This window comes from Psammomys obesus, unplaced genomic scaffold (genome assembly GCF_907164565.1).
Source record: "Psammomys obesus unplaced genomic scaffold, mPsaObe1.curated_primary_1811, whole genome shotgun sequence".
In the NCBI taxonomy this organism is placed as follows: Eukaryota; Metazoa; Chordata; class Mammalia; order Rodentia; family Muridae; genus Psammomys; species Psammomys obesus.
Genome location: NW_026592548.1, coordinates 13406955 through 13432479, shown reverse-complemented (window position 1 = coordinate 13432479; position 25525 = coordinate 13406955).

The window sequence follows — 25525 nt, the reverse complement described above, 5'->3', positions numbered from 1 at the left end:
GATAGATAGATAGATAGATAGATAGATAGATAGATAGATAGATAGATGATAGGTAATAGATGATAGACAGGTAGATAGATAGATGATAAATAGATAAATGATAAATAGATAGACAGACAGATAGATAGATAGGAGGAAATGGGACAAGATTAAACAAGCCCATTCCTAGTGACATGCTTCCTCCAGCTAGGCTCTACCTACATTAGCCTATGGGAACATTTCTCATACAAACCACATACAAACTCATAGTGAGGATCAGCTGAAGAGGCATGGGTACTTTGACTATGTAATGTACACATCTGAGCTATGAATAAAATGCTAATAGACAAAATAAGTATTACTCTTTCACATTTGACTTTGATATCCGAATCAGCAAAAATCTTAAAGATCAACACACATCTGCTGGGTGGCAATGTAATAAATATTATTAGCATTGTCTTTTATAAGGGTAGGTTTTCATTTTTGTAGGGCTTTAAGGATATAAAATTTATGGCATTTCATCTACAAAATACAACGTGAAGTCATAAACATAAAATTAGGTATAGACCTTGGCAGGCACCTATGTAAGCGAGGGCTGCTGACATTTATTTGTCTTTTCAAAGCCTATCTCGTCCTCTTTACTGTGCTTTCCTTTTAACCTTCTTGCTCATCATGTCTCATTTCCCTTCCCAGACTTCATCTCTGCTTTTTGGATGCACATCTTATCCTGGAAACAAAACCTCATTGCAGTAATTTTTCACTATCTCTGGCCAGTCATGTATGGAATGAATACATGATTTGTTTTTTTTTTTTTTTATCATATATTTATCATATGCTCACAATATGCTGGGCACTGGGCTCAGAGCGTTAGGCACCCTGACGTCATAGCCTACATTTCTCAAGTTGGCTGCTTCTGACAGAGTGAAAAAGAATTCCTCAGGGTAGAGGCATATTGCAGAAGGCTAACTTAAAGTAGCCGTAGGAAAAGTAGCTGGAATGGGATTAGAAGGCAGTGTGTAAAAGAGTGTGTCTTACTCCATAGGGCAGAAGAACAGGCGCATGCTGGTGAGGAGTCAGGCTTTGTACATGTGAAGATGCCCCACAGGAGGCAAGGGTTGAGAAACAAGGACACAGAATGAAGGCAGGACACACAGGGATGAGGGTGTGGCTCTCAGAAAGAACTTCATAGGGCAAGGTGCCAGGTCTTAAATTGCTCTTTATAATTCACCTTGAAATCTTAATTTGGCATCAAAATCTCTTTCCAGAGTTTTTTTCATCAATCTTTTCTTTTCTCATGTCAAGACAAACTGAGGTTATTAATCTTTCCCAGACACTGTGATGTTTGACACATATTGTATTACTAGGATAAATGGAATTATTAATAGAAATTCCAGGGAACCTGAAGGCTCCTGGGAAGTATATTTAACAAGAAGGAGACAGGATTATTTTACTTTCTGGAAAGACTTTTAACAAAAGTACGGGGAGTAGCAGGCTCCTCGCCTGGGCTGGATCTGGTGTTGCCCACGGTGTCCGTGCTGTGTGTTGGCTCACGAGTACCACTGTTTGTTGCAGTTTGGGGTTGGATGCTACCTCCCGAAAGGAACTTTCCTATGCTTACATTGTGTTCTGGCGAGGGAGCGCGCCCACCAGCACAATTTGTAATCACTCGGGAAGAGAGCTGCAGTGTGGGACGGTCGGTGTATGTATGTTTGATGAGTGAGGGTTGTCTTGATTGTGTTAGTGGAAGTGGAAAGACTCTTCATCTGTTTGCACCATTGTTCTCTAAGCAGGGGTCCTGAGTAGCAGAAGATTAGACAAAGTACGTTTATCCTATATAGTATGGCTAATATCCACTTATAAGGGAGTATGTACCTTCTGTGTCTTTCTGTTTCTAGGTTACCTCAGTCAGGATGATCTTTTCTAATTCCATCCATTTGCCTGTAAATTTAGCTAAACAACAAGGAAGACCCTAGGGAAGATGCTAAATCCTTCCTTATTCAGAAAGACAAACAGTATAGACATCGGAAGCTGGAGAAGACAGGGAACAGGGGAGAAGACTACCACAGAGGGCCTCTGAAAAAATCTACCCAGCAGGATACCAAAGTAGATGCTGAGTCTCATAGCCAAAATTTGGGCAGAGTGCAGGGACTCTTATGAAAGAAGGTGGAGACAGAAAGACCTGAAGGGGGCAGGAGCTCCACAAAGAGACCAACAGAACCAAGAAATCTGGGCCCATTTTGTCCTGCAGAGACCGATGCTCCAAACAAGGACCATGCATAGAGAGGACCTAGACCCCCTGCTCAGTTGTAGCTCATAGGCATCTCAGTCTCAATGTTTATTCTCTAGTAAGGGGAGTAGGGAACTCTCTGACATAGACTCAGTGGCAGGCTCTCTGATTACCTCACCCTGAGGCATGCAACCTTACCAGGCCACAGAAGAATACAATGTAGCCAGTCCTGATGAGACTTGATAGACCTTGGTCAGACGGAAGGGGAAGAGGGCCTCTCCTTTCGTGGACTAGGGGAGAGACATAGGAGAAGAGGAGGAAGGGATGATGGGATTGGGAGGAGTCCAGGGAGGGCACTACAGCTGGGATACAAAGTGAGTAAATTATAATAAATAAAAAAAGGAGATTAGACAAAGTGAGTTGATTCACTAACGTGAATGCTTTCATTTCTCTCCTCATGATAGATTATAACAATCTCTGCTCCTGAAAATTCCTGGTCAGTAGAGAGGAAGCAGGAACAGTTATATGCTAGTGAATCAGCCTTCAAAAGAAGGAGAATTTTCAGGCAGAGGCATCAGGAAAGATGTCTTAAACACTGGCAATATGGATGTCAGTTTTATAAGGAGAAGGGATTGTTGGGCAGATAGAATTAGCAGAAGGAAGCAATGAGTTAATTTTAGTAAAGCCGAATGTGGGGTTGGTGAGCCTAAGGATTTTGAGAAAGTTGAGCAATTTGAACAGACAGGAGATTGTAGACTGATAGCTAGAATTACAAAGCCCAAAATGTCTTCTATCTTGTGATGCTTTAGCAGGTTTCAGAAGAGACCACTGCATGGTCACTCTGTGCAACCTCCATGTCTGGCACACCTCGGTGACACAAGTGTCAGTGTACCAGGAGTGCACTACCCATCTTAGCCAAAGATGACAAAATGCATATGAAAAGGTGCTTGACCCATCTTTGATGTTTTCCAGGAGCTACAAACAGGTTCTATCCTTGTGTTATTCTCTTCCTGTGCTCACTCTCACTGTTTCTTGCTCTTATCCTTCTCTTACGCCTCTCCCTCCTACATCACACACTGCCTACCACAGCTAAATAGCACATGTTTAGATTCTTTCTTTAAAAAAAACTATTCATTGTAAATTTTATTCAATTTAATATGCCTTACACATTTACTTTAAGGACCTAGTACTTTCAATGAATTAGTTTTGACCGATTCTTGTGTACTTGGGTTATATCCCCCAATTTTCCATGCAGTCCTTTCTGATTGCCAAATTGCCTATGCTTCTCAGGTGTAAGTGCATTCAACAAGTTCAAGGCCGGTCACCTCATACTCTCACAATGAGCTCTCTATATGTGGGCTGTAAATGTTTTTGAACAGAAAATCCTACATTATAACTTTTAGCAAGCTGAACCTACCCATGAAATATTTGACTGTCTTGTAAAAATCATCTCTTCTTTGATTCTTTTCAAGTAAAGCAGTAGTAGTAGGTCAGATAGCACCATCCCTTTGCAGCGGTCCCTCTTCCTGATGCTGCCTTTTCACTTGCCCAATGCAAGGAAAGAAGAAATATCTGTAAATGGAATGCAATCATAGTCGTTTGGCCTTCATTGACTTTGATTAAAAGCAGCAATCTTTGGCTACGTTAAAGATGGCATGCCACTATATGTTCATTATTTAAAACTGGCTGGTATGTAATATTTGGCTGGACTGATGGATTTTAGTCATGTGGTTTTGTTACGAACAAAAACAACCAGTGTTCACAGCCCATCCATTATTTGTATAGGCAAAGTGTCAAATAGTATTTGAAAAAGTATTTTAAATGTAGATTTAAACTGATTTGTGACCATTTTCTACTTTCTCTTTTTTTAAAAAAATAAAACTTTTACTAATTCTTTGAGAATTTCATGCAATGTATGTTAATTATATTTACCTTCTTCCCCAAGTCTTCCTCACAAATCCATCTTCATCCAACTTAATGTTCTTTCTTTATCTCTCCCCACCCCTTGACTGAGACAGTTTGTGGTGGCAAGCTCCTCTTGGATTTGGGGGCTTCTTGGATTGTGCTTGATAAGTCAGAGATCATATAATACAAAAACATGAATGCCCCTTTTCATGTAGCTAGCATGTGTCAGTAACTCCTCAGCTGAGGCTTAGACTATGAGCATGCATCCTCTAGACCACACTGGATATTTGTCTGGCTTGAGTTTGTGCAGGACTTGAAAGAGGTATCATAATTACTGTGTGTTTATATGTGTATTTGCCCAATTGTGTTGGGAAAACATAAATAGTGCTCTTCTTCATTTGTCTTTCCTGCAGTTGATTTTTATTGTCTAATGTCCCATTTCCCAAGTTTTGATCTCCATGGAGTCAGCATTGAGTAATAGCATATGGACATGTTAATCTCTTACATGGAAACCTAGAGTCACCTTTGTCCCCACAGGGACTTTAATGTGCTACCTGGGCCAATAAGGCCAGCTTTTCTGTTTAGAAGCACAGGATGCTCTCATCTGTGGAGCTCGAAATTTAAAAGTAAGTCTTCTTTCTTTTCTTTCCCTCTGAACATAAATTCATTCTTCCCTTCTTATAGACACATCCTGAGTCAGAAAATACCTCTGACTTTGGAACATTGCTGTATCTCCAATGCTATTTTACCTTTGTGGAGAGCATCTGAAAAGATTTGGGTGTGTTGATCTTTCCAGCTGCTTCAGCTACACAGGAAAGTAGATGAATCACATCACTAACAAGGGTGTTTTCTTAACAGCATGCATTGAGGAGGACGGGGGATGGAAATGGCAATGAAAAAGAAACCTGATTGCTTCTGTTTGAAATAACTATCTGATTAAAACAACTTCAACAATAACAGCACCAGCAAAGAGGAAAATATTCTTTGAAAAAAAAAACCAACAATTTTCACTTTGGATGGACCATTTCCTTTGAAATGAAAAGAAAAACGAAGCACTTACACCATGGGGTCCCTACTAGAAGATGTATCCAACCTACAACTTCTGATTACTAGGAATTCACAGAAAGTAAATTCTGATAGGATTAAGGAAGCCTCCAGGGACTAACAAGTGGGAGAATATTTATCTGTTTGTACCAAATAGTTGACTGAATAATGAATAACTATTAGCTTAAATTGCAAGAAACACAGTTATTTAACTGCAATCTAACAATTTACATGTTCTTTTTCTTTCCCTCCATCAGTGTCTGAAAGAGCACAGTAGAGAGCATCTCACAGTGAAGGCGGCGATGAGCTTTCTCACTGAGGAGCAACATTACTTTCCATGAAGGTTCTGGTTTTCACTTTTGTCCTCTGAGACAGCCCTTGTTAGCTTATAGGAACAGCCATTCAGAAGCCACACTGCACCTCTTAAGACAAGGGGAAAGGAAGACTTCCAGTAGGAACACATTTACCTCTCACCATAGGGCACAGTAACCTCCTTTTGGTTCTAGAACATCTGCGGACACCCAAATAAGATGCTCAAGCTCCTTATCTAAAACGGCGTAGTATTATGCTATTAACCATGCAAGCCTCCTATTATTTACTTTAGATTCTCTCTAGATTAATTATAATACCTGATGCAACATGAATTATGCAAAGATGTTTGCATTACTGTGTTGTTTAGGAACTAACAACCCATGCGATAGTTTCAGTTGTTTAACCCTTGCTGTAACTAATGTACATTTGACTTATAAATTCAGAGGGCTGATTGCAAAATAATTAGAAACAAAAGAGTAGATTCTCAGTCAGACTCAAATTTTCCAATCACTGGATTCTCTGTATTAGAGTTTTGCTCACTAATCACTGTTTGATAACACCGTCCCTCAACCACACTCTTTGGTAGTAGATATTCTGCAAATTAGGACATGGCTGCTTAGGTCAGTTACAAGCATTTTTTTTTTTTCTTGCTTATGCCTTATATAGACTTTCTCACTGAAAAATAAAGATGTAGCTCAGAAAACCATGTTCAACTTTAGAGAGTAATTTTCCTTACAAGAGGAAGTCTGATTGGTGCTTCTGAAAATGCCATACAAGGAAGAAAGTACAAGATGAGGGGATGGATTTGGGGAAATACAGTTATATGAGAGATACTTGTCTACAACAGTATAGGATAATAGCTTTATGTGGAGAATAAAGGGCAAAGCTTGAAACCTTGATGTGATTTACCTGCTGAAATTATATTCTTGTGTTCCTAGATCTATGTAGAGTGACAATTTATAGTATTAATTCAGAATGATCCATGATTCTCTGTTTATTTTTTTCCATTTCAGTCAAGAAAGGAGTAGGGATAAGGAGAAGGTAGAAATGGGTGGCTAATACATTGGGATTTTTGTTCATTCATGTGTTCTCCAAACTTGCATAAAGAAGAGACTGGGTAGGTTAGAGAAAATATCTTGGCCAAAAGTAGTAGATAGAGCTGGAGGAAGCCCCATGAGACTAGGGAAATGAGGCCCGCCTAGCCTATACAGTGAATGTACAGGCTGCATGAGCTCCTGTGTGTGAGGAACTCAACCTGAATCAATAATGCTATAGGAGAGGGGTAAGAAATCTGCCAGAGGAAATGACTATGTGAAGTATGTGACAAGTCATGATTCGTCTACAAGCTCAGAGAAGAGAGGTGTCAATGTCTTTCTTTCCTGAGACAGCAGGCCAAAACCAATGTATTTATATGTGTGGTGTGTGATTTGTGTGTGTGTGTGTGCATAGTGATTGTGTGATTTTCTGTGTGTACATGGTGTTTGTGTGAGTGTCTGTGTGTGTGTTCACAAATACAAAGTACATGGACTGTTTGAAGGGCTCTAAGTCCACAGAAATAAGAAAAAAATCATTAATAAATCACACCTCTGAAAAACCAGTTGGCATAAAAATGGATCTTTGTAATAATAAAGACTACACATGTCTTAATTTCTTGAATTTGTGGGCTGAAGTTTATACCAATAAATACTTTTTTGTTTGTTTTTAAATCAACCCCCCAGAAATCTGACACTGGAAAGATTGTTCTGCTGTGGAGGTGAGATGAAAAGAGAGAAGAAGAGAAATGCCTTCCTCTAACAAGTGGTGGGTACCTCACCCTTGCGCTTTGTTTCCTGGGGACAGTGAATGCCCACAGCTGTAAGAGACGGAAAGGACTAGGCACTGACTGCTTTAGTCCTAACAATGCCTGACAAGCCTTAGGGGATTGCCTCTTTGAAGGGCAGCAGGGTGGCATGTGGACTAATGAGACAAGCACAGGAAGAAACAATGCAGCTACTTTTCATTGTCCAATGTGCTGTAGGGAAGTCCAATGGAAGCGACCGCTTGATGCTAATCAGCAGAAGATTAAAAGACCATTTCATCCCTGTGAACCACCACGATCATGAATAATCTGAGAGGATGAGAAGTAGTAAAGAGTAGGAGATGGACTCCTTCTTCCTCTCATGGAGAAATTGATGGAATTATTGATTGAAACTTTCGTCATGTTAAGAATGCAGCTAGATTGTATGAGATGACTCATAATAGCAATTCACACAAAGTGATTGCTTAAGGAGAGCTGATACTTTCTGCATGGATGATTCTCAGATCATTTTGAATATGTGTGTGTGTGTATATGACCCACATATATATGTGATATATAAATAATTAATGCACTACAGTTGATTTTTAATTATTTTATGCAGTAGGTTATAGATATATGTGCTAATTGATGTTTTTTCTTTTATTTGTTGAGCTGAGTAGAACTGAATGAAGAGTAGTAGCTTGCATATAGTCTGCAATTTTGATGAATTAGGTGATGGATTTTGAGACATAAAATGACATCTTGAACTCTATATTTATGTATTAAGATTAACATAATGTAAACATGTTAGGACAAAAAAATCTACCCAGTGGCTGCACCATTCCCAATGCACTGACCGATTCTCAGTCTAACTTGTGACTCTAACCTGAAATACAGATATTAGTTTTCACAGTATGTAATTGGAGCTAACGAAGCATCTGACAGAAATAGGAAGAGGAAAAGAAAAAGAAATTTTCCTGACCTATGGATTTTCACTGTAGTTACTTGAAAAATTAAACACACACACACACAACTGACACACCAAACAACTGAAGACAAATAATAAGTGAAAACCACTGTAATGACAAGATAGAAAAAGGATAAATAATAATCAATGGACATTTTAATATTAAATATAGGTGTATTTGTGGTTCTCATCCTCCTTGTCTGAGTGTTTCTGTGTAACTCATTATTTACTGAGTTCTGCAATATCTTCCTTGTATCAGCCTTTTATTATCGTAACTACTCAGTCATTTGCTGGCTTAATTCCACATACAGCACAATGAGCAAGAACTTTTAGAACCTTGCAATAACAGTCTCAGATCAGAAATTCTTCAGGCTGTTACTGTTTTCCCAAATCACTGACAACTGCTGTATCCATACTTCAGCTGAACTTTTAAGGAGAGTGGAAAAGGTAACCTATTTCTAGTCTGACTCCTTCCAAGTATTTCTAAAGCTCTCAATTAAGGCTTTGTAGAAAGCATAACCTCTTTCTCTTATTGATTGTTCATTAAGTGAACTTCAGCATTTCTCACACTTATAAATACAGGCAACAAACCTTGACCCTACGTTCTATACTGTGACATTCACATAATGGAAATCAGGGATGTACTCCTATCATATTATAGCTTTTATGGATATCTATAAATGTCACCCACATCCATCACTATCTTAAACCTGGCATCAGTTCTACTTTCATGCTGTTCTTTTCTGTCTTGTTTTTAAAATTTATTTATTTTTTATTACTTACAGTTTATTCACTTTGTATTCAAGATGAAGCCCCATCCCTCATTCCCTCCCAATCCCAACCTCACTCCCTCATCTCCTCCCATGTCCCTCCCACAGCCCACTGATAGGGGAGGTCCTCCTCCCCTTCCATCTGATCCCAATCTAACAAGTCATCAGGAGTGGCTGTATTGTCTTCCTCTGTGGCCTGGTAGGCTGCTCCCCCCTCAGGGGGATGTGATTAAACAGCCAGCCACTGAGGTCATGTCAGAAACAGTCCCTGTTCCCATTACTAGGGAACCCACTTAGACACTGAGCTTTCATGGGCTACATCTGTGCAAGCGTTCTAGGTTATCTCCATGCATGGTCCTTGGTTGGGATATCAGTCTCAGAAAAGACCCCTGGGCCCCAGATTTTTTGGTTCTTTTGCTTTCCTTGTGGAGCTCCTATCCCCTCCAGGTGTTTCTATCTTCCTTTTCTTTCGTAAGATTCCCTGCATTCTGCCCAAAGTTTGGTTATAAGTCTCAGCATCTGCTTTGACACCCTACGGGGGAGAGTCTTTCAGAGGTCCTCTGTGGTAGGCTTCTGTCCTGTTTCCTGTTTACTCCCTGTTCCAATGTCCGTCCCCTTTGCCTTTCTGAATGAGGGTTGAGCATCTTACCCAGGGTGGTCCTTCTTGATTAGCTTCTTTAGGTGTACTACAGATTTTAGTATGATTATAGGATAATCATATTATATGAATAATATCCACTTATAAGTGAGTATATACCATGTGTGTCTTTCTACTTCTGGGATACCTCACTCAGGGTGATCTTTTCTAGTTCACACCATTTGCCTGCAAATTTCATGATTTCCTTGTTTTTAATTGCTGAGTAGTATTCCATTGTGTAAATGTACCACAATTTCTGTATCCATTCCTCAACTGTGTGACATCTGGGTTGTTTCCTAAAAAGCAACAAATCAAATAATCCAATTAAAAATGGGGTACACAACACATTCTGGAGAGGTTGTGGAGAAAGGGGAACCCTCCTCCACTGCTGGTGGGAATGTAAACTTGTACAAACACTCTGGAAAGCAATCTGGCGCTTCCTCAGACAACTAGGAATAGCACTTCCTCAAGATCCAGCTCCTAGGTATATACCCAAAAGAGGCTCAAGTACACAATAAGGACATTTGCTCAACCATGTTTGTAGCAGCCTTATCTGTAATAGCCAGAAGCTAGACATAACCCTAATTCCCCTCAACTGAAGAACGGATGCAGCCTTATTTGTAACAGCCAGAACCTGGAAACAGCCCAGATGCCCCTCAGTGGAGGAATGGATGCACATAGCTACATAATGGAATATTACTCAGCAATAAAAAACAAGGAAATCATGAAATTTGCAGGTAAATGGTGGGATCTGGAAGAGATCATCCTGAGTGAGCTGTCCCAGAAGCAGAAAGATGCACATGGTATATACTCACTCATATAGACATATAATATAGGATAAACCTACTAAAATCTGTACACCTAAAGAAACTAATCAAGAGGGAGGGCTCTTGCTAAAATGCCCAATTCCTATCCAGAAAGGCAAAGAAGATGGACATCAGAAGAAGGAGAAAAGAGGGAACAAGTCAGAAGCCTGACACAAAGGATCTCTGAAAGGCTCTGCCCTGCAGACTATCAATGCAGTTGCTGAGACTTATGGGCAACCTTTGGGCAGAGTGCAGGAAATCTTAGGAAAGAAGTGGGAAACAGTAAGATCTGGAGAGGACAAGGAGAGCAACAGACCAAAAAATCTGAACACAGGGGTCTTTCCTGAGATTGATACTCCAACCAAGGACTATGCATGGAGATAACCTAAGACCCCTGCACAGATGTAGCCCATGGCAGTTCAGTATCCAAGTGGATTCCATTGTAATAGGAACAGGGACTGTCTCTGACATGAACTGATTGGTCTGCTCTTTAATTACCTCCCCCTGAGGGGGAAGCAGCATTACCAGGCCACAGAAGAAGACAATGCAGCCACTCCTGATGAAACCTAATTGACTAGGATCAGAAGGAAGGAAAAGAAGTCCTCCCCTATCAGTGGACTTAGGGAGGGGCATGCATGCAGAGGGTGGAGGAAGGGAGGGATTGGGATGGGATGAGAGTGGGAACCATTGGGTGGATACAAAGTGAATAAAGTGTAATTAATAAAGAATTTAAAAAAAATAAATAAAAATGGGATACATAGCTAAAGAGAGAATTCTCAATAGAGGAATATCGAATGGCAAAGAAACAGTCCTTAGCTATCAGGGAAATGCAAATGAAAACGACTCTGAGATTTCACCTTACATCTATCAAAATGGCTAAGATAAAAAACTCAAGTGACAACACATGCTGGAGAGGTTGTGGAGAAAGGAGAACCCTCCTCCATTGCTGGAGGGAATGTAAAATTGTACAACCACGATGGAAAGCAATCTGGCAGTTTCTTAGACAACTAAGAATAGTGCTACCTCAAGATCCAGCTATACCACTGCTAGGTTTATATCCAAATGATGCTCAAGTATACAATAAGGACATTTGCCCAATCATGTTTGTAGAAGCTTTATTACCATGCTGTTCTTAAGCAAACAGTTTTGCTCAGGCAAAGAGCAGCATCTACCCCAAAGGCTACTGTGAAGATTTACTGATAATGTTGCAGGAAACAGTCTCAGCTCCATACCAGCCTGCAACAAGTTTCCAGAAAACATCAGTAAGGGGATCATGGCAATCATCCTTAAAGACAACATGTGCCAGCCAGGATGGATTTTCCCTGTGAATCTCCACTCAGAGCCCATGTGGTGGTGAGGTCCCTGAGGAGACGCAGGTGCCAAAGCTGATGATTTCAGTCATGTGTTCTCAGGCCTTGGAGCAGAACCCTTCTATTCTACTGCAGGATTGATTTCTGACTCAGCCCCAAAGGCCACTGCTCAGGGTTGGGACTCATGGATTGACTTTTCCGTGTTGACACAGCAGGGTAAGCCCTGTCTGGTTTGTGAGCGGATGCTATATTATGTTCTCATCTCATATGAAGCTGAGCCAGGAAAATGATATCTACAAGGTGGTTGGGTTTTCTCTCTTGCCATTTACTCAGAAGGCAGTAGAAATGGGGAGGAGTTAGAGGAGACAAGGACAACTGCTTTCTATTCCTGATTTTGTACTTTGTTGTCCCAAGGTGTCATCACAGTGAGAAAATGCCAGTTAGTTGGCAGTGTGATGGTTTCTTTAAAAAAAAATAAAAATATTACAGTTTATTCACTTTGTATCCCAACTGTAGCCCCCTCCCTCAATCCCTTCCAATCCCAACCTTTTCTCCTTCTTCTCCTCCCATGCTCCTCCCCCAGTCCACTGATAGGGGAGGTCCTCCTCTGCTGCCATATTGCCCTAGCCTATTAGATCTCATCAGGATTGGCTGCATTGTCTTCCTCTGTGGTCTGGTACAGCTGCCTCTCCCAGGGGGAGGTGATCAAAGAGCCAACCACTGCATTCATGTCAGAGACAGCCCCTGCTCTCCTTACTAGGGAACCGACTTTGAGATTGAGCTGCCATGGGCTATATCTGAACAAGGGGTTTAGGTTATCTCCATGCATAGTCGTTGGTTGGAGTATCAGTCTCAGAAAAGACCCCTGGGCCCAGATTTTTTGGTTCTGTTAGTATCCTTGTGGAGCTCCTGTTCCCTCCAAGGTTTTTCTATCTCCCCCTTCTTTCATAAGATTCCTTGCATTCTGCCCAAAGTTTGGCTATGAGTCTCAGCATCTGCTTTGATACCCTGCTGGGTAGAGGCCCTCTGTGGTAGGCTCCTGGTGGTTTCTTATATAAGACCCAGTATAGAGTGGGGGTACAGATTACTGTGGTTCTCACTTCCAAATGTGAGGCTTTGCTGTGCTTTCCGTTACAAGCAGTTATTTGTTGGTAATGGATTTCTGTAAGCCAAATTATATCTTCCCTTAAAGGGTCATTTTGACTGTGTATGTACAGCAGCCTTTTCAGAAGGGGCTAATTATTATTGACAGAGAAGATATAGAGATGGTGTTTCTACTGTTCTGGGCAATTGAGTAAGCTCTTGGCCCAGTTTGTTTTGTGTGGACTTCCATCGAAACAGTCTTGTTGATTTATGCTTACGCTGCAGTAAAAATAAATGTGGGACATCTCCCTTTTTACAAAGGCCAAGGCTCCCAGGACCTCAAAGGCTTTTCAGGATTCTCCATGTGTGTATGTGATCTATGAATTCTGGCAACTTTATCTGTGGGGTCACTAGGATAAAGTCATCATTTGCAGTTGCCTTAGTGTTCCACTTACAGAACAAAACTAGCGGTTTGTGGTTGAATCCAACCTGTCATTTTAAGAGCTTGGTCCATTTACTAGAATGTAGTGTTTTCCTTTTGCTTGTATGTGATCTTGATGTAATAAGGATCTCATGCCAGCATCTTTCATATTTAAGTTCTTTTCCAATATAGTGTTGGACTTCGAATTTACTTCTAGTGTTTTCTGGGGCAAGTACATAATGTTTCTATAGCCACAAGTCTGTTTACATTTTCTCTTTTCATAGAAGTTTTGTTATGGTTATGGTTTCCATGTGAAATTTTCTCACCAGACTTTTGTTCTTGAACCCCTGGTTGACAGCTGGTGGCACTGATTTGGATGGTTTTTCAACTTGAGGCTGTGAGGCCTACCTGGTAGAAGCAGGCCACTGGAGATTCTCCTGGTTTCTGGTTCTGGCCTGCATCCTTCACTTCGTGGCTACCTGTGATGGAGCAACCTCAATTATGTGCTTCTTCCAGGAAGCCTTTGTAGCCACGGTTGACTAGAACCCTTTGAGACTGCTGCCGAAATATTCTTCTTTTCTTTCTGTTAGATATTTTCATCATTGTGATGAGGAAAGTAACTGATCCTGGTGGAAATTATCAGCTTAACTCCTGCTCTATTTTCCTGGTCTTTTCTGACTTGAACTGCCTCCATTGGCAGAAAGTACAATCTTACAAAAGGTAGGCAGCTCTCTCATGTATAAATCCGTTCTCTTATCATGGCATCTAATTCAATGGCTTAGTATTGATTTCTTGTGTACTAAGGCTGCTTTATTAGCCTTTGAAAACATTTAAATCTTCAAGAGTGTTTTTATTTTGTCATTCCAAACATAATTTTTAAATGCATTCTAGTTACATATACACTATTAAAGTTTAAAATATTAAAGCCATCTTTGTTGGAAATACACTTTCTCGTAGTGGTAGACTTTGATTTTTTATTTTTTATTGTCATTTATTACAGTTTATTTAATTTGTATCCCAGCTGTGTCCCCCTCCCTCATCTCCTCCCAATCCCACTCTCCCTCCTTCTTCTCCTCCTGTACCCTTCCCCTAGTCCACTGATAGGGGAGGACCTCCTCCCCTTCCATCTGAACCTAGCCTATCAGGTCTCATCAAGACTGGCTGCATCATCTTTCTCTGTGGCCTGGCAAGGCTGCTCCCCCCAGGGGGAGGTGATCAGCGAGCCAGCCACTGAGTTTGATTTTTGCCCCCAAAATTCATGGTGCACGCTTCGCTAGATGGGCTTCCAGGTCTATGTGCACACATTTGTGTTTCCAAATGACCTGAAGTCCTTACTCATCTGCACTGCCATAACATGGGTTCTCATATGTCCACTGTCTCATATTTAGCTACCTGTGTTTATACCTCTACTCTCGATCCAGAGCAACAAACACAGCTGTTTCTTCACACCACAGTAAAGAAAAGTAGGTAGTCGACAATAAATACAGAATGCAACTAAAGCTTTACCAACTCGGACTGTGATAAATGCTGCGTCAAAGCACAACAGAATAAGAAGTTTGAGTGTGTACTGAGGAAAGTGGAGGTTGAAATTTGAAATGGGGTGCTCCCAAAAACCCTACAACAGGAGCTGTGTCTGCAAAGAAACCTGAGAGAGGACTTCCACACCCAGCTTGAACTTGCTAACATCAACTTTTCATTTCTCACGTCAGCCCCTAAACAGACCTTTGTTCTTCAGCTTGCTTTTCAATATTCTGCAGCACTTTATTGCCTCTTTCTTGGAAGCTAAGAGTGCAGAAGTTTTAAAGGTATAATGCACCACTTCTGTTTACTACATACAGAGATGTGTAAGCTAAAACGAGAATCAGCACTCGTTGCTAACATTGTTACTCAAATAACTAGAAAGGGTTTGCCATGGATCAATCACTCTTTTCAGTAAAAATGAAGTTTTTTTGCAAAGAAAATATCCAAATGGCTATTAGAATATATGTCCTTAAGCTGTAGGGCATTTAATTAAGAAATAAAAATTGAGAGAGATGCAGAGAAGCTCAGCATTTATGAATTAGTACTGCTCTTTTAGAAGACCTGAATCCAGTGTCTAGAACCACCGTAGGCCCATCGTTGTAGTTCACTTCTACCCTCTTCGGGCACTCACAGGCACAATCCACAAGTAAGTGTGCATATACCTTAAAGTTAAAAAAAAAATAATTACATTATACACAAGGAATTTCAAAACACATGAGATACAAGGAAAAAAATTATAGCACTAAATACAGAATCAAAGTCAGTGTTAGAAACTCTCCATATTACCCTGGTATAAGTAATGCAGGATTCTGAGTTAATTTCCTAAATCGAAAACACTTATTTGAAGACAACAAATATTTTAAAATAAATTTTTATACCCAAAGTACAGAAAATAATATGCAAATTATCACTAAAATAAATTTATTTGTAAAGAAAGGAATGAACTACACGAGAGATTTTTAAAAGGTTGAACAATAACTAACTTTGTATTAGTTGAAGTGAAGATGATAAAGTTGAACGAGAGAATGCCATTTGCTTTAGAAGGCAGAATACCAATGAAATGCTTAAATTTAAAATTAACTCAAGAAGAATACACACTCTTATCAAAGCCATTACCATAATATTCCACAATATTCTCCCTAAAGAAAGCATGCTAAAACGTTCATCTTTCAGACTGTGGATTAGAGTGACCGCATTGCGCTTTTTTTTCCGCTATTCTGAAAATTACCAGAAAAATAAAAAAAAAAAAAGATTTTTTTTTTTTTTTTTTTTTTTTTTACTGTAAGTTGTTGATGAAGTAGCAAAGTGCTTTAAGCCTCTGAACTGGGAAGCTACCGTGAAGAAGATTGTATCTAGAAGGACAGGAAGGTAGCCTGGAGATTTACTCTGTGGATCTTGTGAGGAGAAAACATCACAGAGACAATGCTGGGCTGTTTGTTCTATGGCATGGTGGAAGGTGGAACAGATGAGCCTCTGAGCCTCTGAGGAGAGCTGCTAGACTGTTTTGGGGATACAGGGAGAAGGAATGCCACTTGTATGCAGGCAGGTCTCCGTAGGTTCAGATCCTAAGTCCTTTCATTCCCACACGTTCTGAGCAAAGTCAACTGAGAATTTTTAGTCAAATGAAAGGCATAAGTTCTAAAATAAAACCAAAGGTCAAGTACTGTAGTATTAATTATCTACTGTAGGAAGAAAGAATGTAATACAAAAAAAATGTGTCGGATAAAGAATACTTTCTGTGAAACAAAACTGGTTCTTTCACAAAATGGTGAGGCTGTTATGAAATATGCTATTAGGATTAAAATGGAAATTAATTGCTTTCATAAAACCACAAAAGAACAATACATGAGAATAGATGAAAAACTATAGAAAAAGTGCTACCTGGAAGTTTGGAAAAGGGTAGCTGAATGATTTCTGATCCAAGAGGACGTTTTCAAATAAAAAATGAAAGTTTTATGCTAAGCATATACTGTATTAAAGTTACAGTGTATAAAACACAATGAAAGACTCCTGAGTCAGGAAAAAATGTTGAAATCCTTTCTTGTAGGAAAAACAAGGCAATCTTATTAGTTCCACAAAATGCTGCAGTCAACTGTACTAGCCACTAGTGCTCTAAAGACATCACAACCTCATTCTAAACCTTTCAGCTAAGAACTATTGCCCACATGTAAAGAGCAGTGAAAGTACCAGCATGCACCATGTTTGCTCTTTGGAAGTTTGCTATCATACCAAACTGGTAAGTAAAGATGCTGGAATGCAGACGGGCAGACTGCCTGCAGGGGAGGATCCAGTACAATAACTTTTATGCCAGTGTCTGTTCAATTATTACATGCAAAGGATTTGACCCCATGATTCCATCTCTAGGATGCTTTCACTGTGGAGACACTCAAAAACTGATATTATAATTACAAATACTTTATGTCATATTTTGCTTCTGGAAAGTTATTGGAAGCAAACTATTCATTAGTGGGAATGTAATTAAATACATCATTAATATTTAAATAAGTAATAAAAGAACAGCTTAAAATGAAGTAAATAAATTTGGAAATAAAGCTATAATACCTTATAATAAGTTTCTTCTACAATTTGTGCAAAGTCCCCTTCTCCATGAAGCCTTTTTTGCCTCCACAAACATAGACGTATCTTTGTTTAATTACAAACAAACAAACACCTAAAACAAAATCCCTAATAGCTGTCAAGTTTCCACAACTGTCAATTGGGTAACATTACTTTTGTACTAATAAACTTATTCAAACTAATGTACAAATATCCCACTTACTATTTTGTTAATTATTTGGATTCTTTGCTCCTCCAGAGGAGACAACACCTAGAAAAGTTACAGTTTAACCACAGAGAGTTGGTGTCAGCTAACCTGTTGATGAACTAGTTTTTGGCACGGTCATGGGGAGACAGAAGTAAACTTTCGCATTATTCCCAGATTTTAAAGTCTACCTACTTATAATCTTGCCCTTGCTCAAGAAAAACATTTGGAGGTGTCCTGCACACACTCTCTCTGTCTCTCTGTCTCTCTTTCTCTCACACATACTCTCTGTCTGTCTCACTCTCTCTCTCTCACACACACACGTGCACATACATGCACAAACACCAAAATTCTGTGCAGTAGTTATTCATCTCCCATGAGGGTTTTCATCCTGGGTTTGTGTGTTTGCTATATGTCTTTTTCATCACAATAATGTACCATACCACATTCTATAAATTACTTGGGAATTCAAAATAAGATTTTTTTTTCAAATTCAATATTTTATGTGCAAATCATGTAAGTGTCCTCCTGAGCATTGCGAAGAACACCACAGGCTTTTCCAGAACCCCACTCTCGTTTAGGATTCACTGGTTTCAAAAGACAAACAACCAGGGAAGCTTTAGCGAAGTCCTTCTCATGATATAACTTTAAAGTTCCTCTCTCATTCTTTAGATGAGTTTCTTAAAATCCTGGTTCTTTCTTTCTTTTCTCTACAAACTATTTCTTCACCTCCTCGGAAACAGAGATAACAGTCTGAAAAAAATAAACTCCTGTGGACCTCATCAAATGGCTTGACCACTTGACCATGTGATGTTTTACTAATAGCATGGCTGCCCCTCTGCTTGGTGACCTTGCAACCCTGTGCAACATATTATAACATTTGTTCAACTGCAGTTGTACTCAGGAACATTTATTGTCCTGAATTCTCTTTTGTTCACCGATGCTTAATGAATACAATTTTCATTCTTCCTTCTTCTAAAATGCAAATGATTAATCCAACTGAGTGTTTGGAAATCAGAAGGTCATGAACCTTTCATGCCCACAATAGGAGATCACTGACTTTAGGACCCTTTGCCATTACTACTATGGATCTAAGGGAAATTCTCAGTGTGCCTAGGCACCTTGTTTTTGACCATGCCCAGTCCAGCGATTCTTATTCCTGTTGGTGTGTCTCATCCTCCCTCCAGTCTGACTGTCACCTTCAGTATCAAATTGGCCCTTTCTACTCTTAAAATTTGGATGCTATCTCAGAATCCAAGTTTATTTGGGAAAAGGTTCTATTTCTCCGGCTGGTAACATTTCTCTGCCTTTTCACCTATCATTTTCCTCATTGATGTAAGAATATTTTTTGCAATTTCCTGTATAGTGTGTATGTGTGTGTTACCCAGAGCAAGTAGAGCCTTGTTGCCCTGTGGCATTGTGCCCAGGGTATCTTACACCATATTCTGTTTCTCTGTTAGACTCTAAGCAACACAACATGTCCAACACACCTTTGTGCCCTTATTTGAAAATGCACATGACCCACTCCAGAATTACCAGAAGTTTTGCATTCTTTATTAAGGGGGGTGACATATGGCTGATGCTTTCAGTAGGGTCACACAGATTGTACAGCTGTAGAGCTCCAATAGCATATGTCTCCTGATTCCTCTGATTTTCCTATCTATCAATCTATGAGCATGTGTGCATGTGTGTGTGTGTGTGTGTGTGTGTGTGTGAGAGAGAGAGAGAGAGAGAGAGAAAGAGAGAGAGAGAGAGAGAGAGAGAGAGAGACATTGGTCAGAAGACAACTTCTAGCAATCATTTTTTTTTCCTTCTAACAAGGATTCTAGTAATTGGACTGAGGTCATGAGAATTCTAAGGCAAGCACTTTTTTACTCCTGAGCTGTCTTGCCAGAAGTCACATAGATTGTTAAGTGATATCAACAATTGGCAGAGCTGGTATCTGGGCAGCACCACGTGAATATTACTTTTCCTAATATGAATATGAGCATTTGTGAAGAAAAACATTAGTGAGTGCCAGCCCAGTATTTTCTTCCTTCTAGTCCCCTGTCTCTCACAGGGTAGAATAGAGATGATATTCTGTTCAATACATCTTGCAAAGGAAGATGACACTTAAAAACTACTTTTGCAGTAGAAAAAAACAGACACTGATCCAGAATTCAGATCATTTTTTAAAATTTTATTTGTTACCAATTTATACTCAACTGATAAATTTAAAACAAGTCAAATTCAAAAGTTACTATTAACCATAGTATAGTGAAGTGTATATAATCTATATCTTGAGAGACATAAACATTTCCCTGAATTCGATAAATTAAAAGAAAGAAGAAAGGAAGAAAGGAAGGAAAGGAAGAGGAAGGGAGGAAAGAAGAAAGAAAAAAGGAAGGAAAAAAGAAAGAGAAAGGGAGAAAGAAAGAAAGGAGAATGAAGTCATCGAGCCAGTGATACACAAATAACACTTTTGGGTTGGTATATTTTAAACAACAGTTATTCACAATAAAGTAATAACTGTTTCTGAAGCTACATTCATGGTTTTACAGAAAATTGCATACATTATTTCAATGATTAGCTATCTTGCAGAAGGCTCTACTCTTTCAATGTCATCTTGAAACAAGGTGCTTTTTGCTGGTGGATGATGTCATCCATGGCTCAGTCTAGAGCTCTGATTTTAAGGAAAGGTGGCAATCTCCTTGGACTTGAAATTTATGGGTATTTTTTTCCAGTTATGTGAAATTTGATAAAATCAGATTAAAATAAGATTCAAATGAACTCTGTGCTGAGAATGAACTCTCTGCACATCCTCAGAGTCTGTTTAGTAATATGCACAAGTGGTTCTTATTGCCAGAGAATAACTTGAAAATGTAGGAAGATGAGACCTACACACCTCTCTTAAAGAGGACACTGCACCTGGCTTTATATCACACCCTTCTGAAAGTCGATTATTTACTGAAATAATTGTAGAAGTTGACAATTTTTCCCTGAGAAGGTTTCTTTTGTGCCTTATTCATTACAGAAACAGTCTGAGGAAAAGGTCTCCATTGACCTAGATTCTCTGTTTTCCTGTGTGCCAATAATTCAAAGAACCCAAATTTATGCATCTGACACCATCTCATCACAAATAACAATATTCTTGAATATATAGTGCAGTGCTTTTCAAGAAGTGCAAATTATTCCACACATACTTTCTCATTAATCCTTCCATGCCATCAAGCTCACATTTCAGGGCTGTGGAACTTGAGATTGAGAGAAGTAGAATTACTTATAGCAAAACACATGCTAAGCTAAGTAAAGAGCTTGGAAATGAACCCTCAGTTTGCCATTTGTCCTAGATGGCAGTTCTGTTCTTCCTCTCCGCACTCCTGAAACGTTTTCCTATACAAGTACATCATTTTTTCAATAGCTAAAAATACATTATAGGACAATTAAACATATATTTAATTAATTTAAACAATCAACAATGCCTTGTTTCAAAAAACAATACCTCACTAGGTCTAAGCCATGAAACATAAACTCATTTGCAATAAAAATTTCCTTCTATACCACTGTATGGAACTTGCATGTAGCATCATGGCCCTGCCATCTTTTCCTTTGGCTTAGGCTTTGATCATTTGCTTTGCCAAGGGCAAGATTTATATGCATGAACCACTTTTATTCCAATAATGAATGCATTACTTTCCCTCAAGTGTACTGTGAAAAATTACTATGAAGTCATTATTCTGGCTCAGCTGATCAGTATGGGGATGAGGAAATGGTCTTCTTAAGTTTAAATTTTTAAAAATCCACCTGTCTCTATGTGGGAAAAACACATTCAAGCCATTCTAAGGAAAACCTTAGTCTTTAGAAGAGAAACATTTCCAATCTCCATTTAAAGAGTCTAAAATATATACTTCCCAGACTCCTTTGCAGCTAGGCTGTTACTTAAATGCATTTGCATGTATCCAAACATCAGAAGTGAGACAGAGAATATTTTTCTCGAAGCTAAATATGCTAATTTATACATTTTACAGTTTTGAGGGCTCACACTGGTTCAACATGACATCCGGGGAGCAAAAACGGTACCATTGCTATGAGGAAGCCTTTATGGCTTCAGTGATAGAAATTACTAAAGTTAGCTGCTGCCCACCCTTTGCATTTCTTCCATGTGGATATAACCTTGAAGCTCTCAGTTTAAGAGTAATTCATCAATGTTCATTCTTTCAAACTGTCTGAAGATTTTGGAAAGACACCCTCCCTGTAATGGACTAACCTTTTGTCCACTAACCTTTTGTTTGTGAAGAGTTGGTAATATTATTGAAGACACAGCCTACTACTTCCAACTCTTAAGTACAGAGGAATAAAGAGAGCTTCATCACCACAGAGCAGAAGGCCTGACATCAAATATTCCTTTTGTCAATTAGTAAATGAAACTGTTTCCATTTTATCATTTTAATAATGAATCTCTTAAAACCAGCATTACAGGAGTTTTGTGAATACTATAAGTAATTATGAGTATGAAGTGCTGAATTAATTAGGCTGGTATTACTTAACTTTAATAACAACATTTTTTTAAAGTCTCTTAATAAAACTGGCTTAAATTAGGAAGGAATTTGTCTTCTGCAAGAACTAGGAGTTTCTACAAGGAGAAGCTCATGGAATGATACAGTTTTGGCTTAATGAGGTCGTAAGAGTTCAGAGAAGTAAACAGACCAGTGGCTGTATGTGCAAACAGCATTTTATTTGAACCATAGTCCTTCCACTCTCTTGACATTTGCACTGTAATGACTGAATTGAATGGTTGCCATGAGAACCATAGTCCTTCAGGTACGCAAAGCTAAAGTACCCACTCTCTGACCCTTTGCAGCATACATTTCAGAACACAGTTATAAACAATGACCTCTCTACTGCCCAAGAATCGTTTTGTTCTAAATAGTGCCACTTTTATGCCCACAAGATTCTGAGAGCACCCAACAAGGTTATACTGTTCTCATTTACAACAGAGGAATGGCACACTTGTCACCTCCCAAGAGATTACTCTGAATTATGTCATATGGCTACCACTTAGCTAATAACTGTAGCTTAGAAGTCTGTAAAGAATGAAAACATTTATTGGAGATGGCACATGGCTTTAATTGCAGCACGGGGGAGGCAGAGACAGGCTGAACTCCATGAGTACAAAGCCAGTCTAGTCTACATACTGAGATCTGAGAGAGAGATGATAGACAAACAGGCAGACAGATAAGTGATAGACAGATAGATACATAGGTAGAAAAAATAATAAAAGGAAAAAGAATGGATTGACATATATTAAATGAGGTCATAATTTTTTACTTTGTAGCTAGTAAGAGCTGCTCATTTAGATATTTGGGATTCTGTTGGAAGAACAGATTTATTTAGTGTGTCACATAAGTTGTCTACCCCAAATGCAACACAAAGTGTCTGAGAGTACAATTCCTAACAGCAGCAAAATTACAGTTATGAAGTAACAATAATTGTATGGTTGAGAGTCACCACCACATGAAGGACTGGATTAAAGGGTCATTAGAAAGGTTGAAAATCACTGCTTTAGGCAATGAAAACTCAAGTATCCAGCGACCGGTAGCAAGATCTTTATACATGAGTCACATCACATAATGAGGTTCAGAAACACATTCCATAATGGCTTAAGCTTCAGAGAAGAGGGACAAGGCCCTTTGAGAGGCAAGGACAGCATCTTTCTGCTGGGGTTCTAACCTGGGAATGACTTCTTCCTTCTCCCAAGATTGTGACATTTCCTGTCCTCTCCCTCCCTTGGTCCAAATTACCTGGTGCTGCTACCCTTTGGTAAATTCTGCCACTTCCCTACAAGGGTCCTACCATCCGCTGGTGAACTTCCATTCTTGTTGCCTAGCAGGGCATCCGCAGGACACTGTTTCCCTGTTTGAACGTGCTTGCCAAAGCAGCTTATAAGCATTTAGGCATTTGACTCTTTGTTCATGTCACACTTGCATGAGAAACATGGATTAGTCTGGAAAACACAAAAACAGTATGTGAAAGTATAATCCTTCCTCCAGGCATAACTGACCCAGCTGATGATCGCCACAGTGGATTTGCAGGGATTCTATTAAAGTCAGGTTGTTTTATCTGTGGCTGGTCAACATGGTGGCGAGGTCGGTGATTAATTCAATTCACCTCATGACTCATTCTTCTGCTGCAGGAAAAAGAATCAACATACTTTGTAGCATTCCCTCAATGACAAACTGTGAAAATATCACTATGGAAGTTGATTTTGAATTTATATATATGGAAACTTTCCAAGGCAGGAGTGAGTATAGATACTTAAAAATGACTGGGGAATAATGTAATTATTAAAAGAAGCAGTTTCAGTTGATTGAGATGCCAAAGGTATAACAGAGGTCAGGAAGATATTTTGTTAAAGATTTTTTTTTAATTGATTTAATTGTGTGTGTATGTGCGCGTGCGCATGAGCGTGTGCGTGCATGCGAGTGTGAGTGTCAGGTGAATGGAGTTCAAAATAGGATTTCAGGTCTCTTGGCACAAGAGTTGCAGGTAGTTGCTAGCCACCCTTTGTAGGAACTGGGATGTGGGTCCTCTACAAAAGCAGCAAGTACTCTTAACTACTGAGACATCTCTTTAAATCTGGGCCTGGATATTTTTGATTATGGGATCTACAAAGTTTTCTTTTTTAAATTTTATTTATAAAATTCTTTTTAAAATTTATTTATAAATTTAATCTCAGATACAGTCCCTGTTCCCTTTACCAGGGAACCCACTTGTACACTGAGCTGCCATGGGCTACATCTGTGCAGGGGTTCTATGTTCTAGGTTCTAGGTTCTAGGTTCATGGTCCTACATTCTAGGACCATGAATAGTCCTGGTTGGAGTATCAGTCTCAGAAAAGACCCCTGTGCCAAGATTTCTTGGTTCTGTTGCTCTCCTTGTGGAGCACCTGTCCTCTCCAGGTCTTTCTATTTCCCCCTTCTTTCCTAAGATTCCCTGTACTCTGCCCAAAGTTTGGCTATGAGTCTCATCATCTGCTTTGATACACTGCTGGTAGAGTCTTGGTAGGCTCCTGTCCTGTTCCCTGTTTTCTCCTTCTTTCAATGTCCATCTCATTTGTTTTTCTGAGTGAGAATTGATCATCTTACCCAGGGTCCTCCTTTTTGCTTAGCTTCTTTAGGTGTACAGATTTTAGTATGTTTATCCTATAGTGTATGAATGATATCCACTTATAAGTGAGTATGTACTGTGTGTGTCTTTCTGCTTCTGGAATACCTCACTCAGGATGATCTTTTTCCAGATCCCACCATTTGCTTGCAAATTTCATGATTTCCTTGTTTTTAATTGCTGAGTAATATTCCATTGTGTAAATTTACCATAATGTCTGTATCCATTCTTCAACTGAGGGACATCTGGGTTGTTTCCAGGTTCTGGCTATTACTAATAAAGCTGCTACGCTCTTTGTTCACCTCCTTTGATGGAAGAACAGCTTTGTCAGGCCACAGAGGAGGACAATGCAGCCAGTCCTGATGAGACCTGATAAGCTAGAGTCGGTTGAAAGAGGAGGAGGACCTCCCCTCTCAGTGGACTTGGAGAAGGACATGGGAGAAGATGACGGAGGGAATGAGGAAAGGGACTACACCTGGGATACAAAGTGAATAAAATGGAATTAATATAAAAAAATAAAAATTTAATAAAAAATACAAAAAAAATTAATCTCTTTACAGCCTGATCCCAGCCCCCTCCCTCTTCTCCCCTAGTCCTGCCCTCATGCCTCCATTCCCCCAGCTCCTCCTTTTTCTCAGAGAAGGGGAGGTCCACAAGAAGTAGCAGCCTACACTTGTACCTCAGGCTACAGCAGAGCTAAGCTTATCCTCTCCCCTGGGGCCTGACAAGGCAGCCTAGCTAGGGCAAAGGGATCCAGAAGCAGGCAACAGAGTCTGGAAAGATATAAACAGGAATTATTCTGAATGCATGATAAAAAGATGACAGATGACATCATAAGTGGTGAAGAAATCAGTAGGTCTTA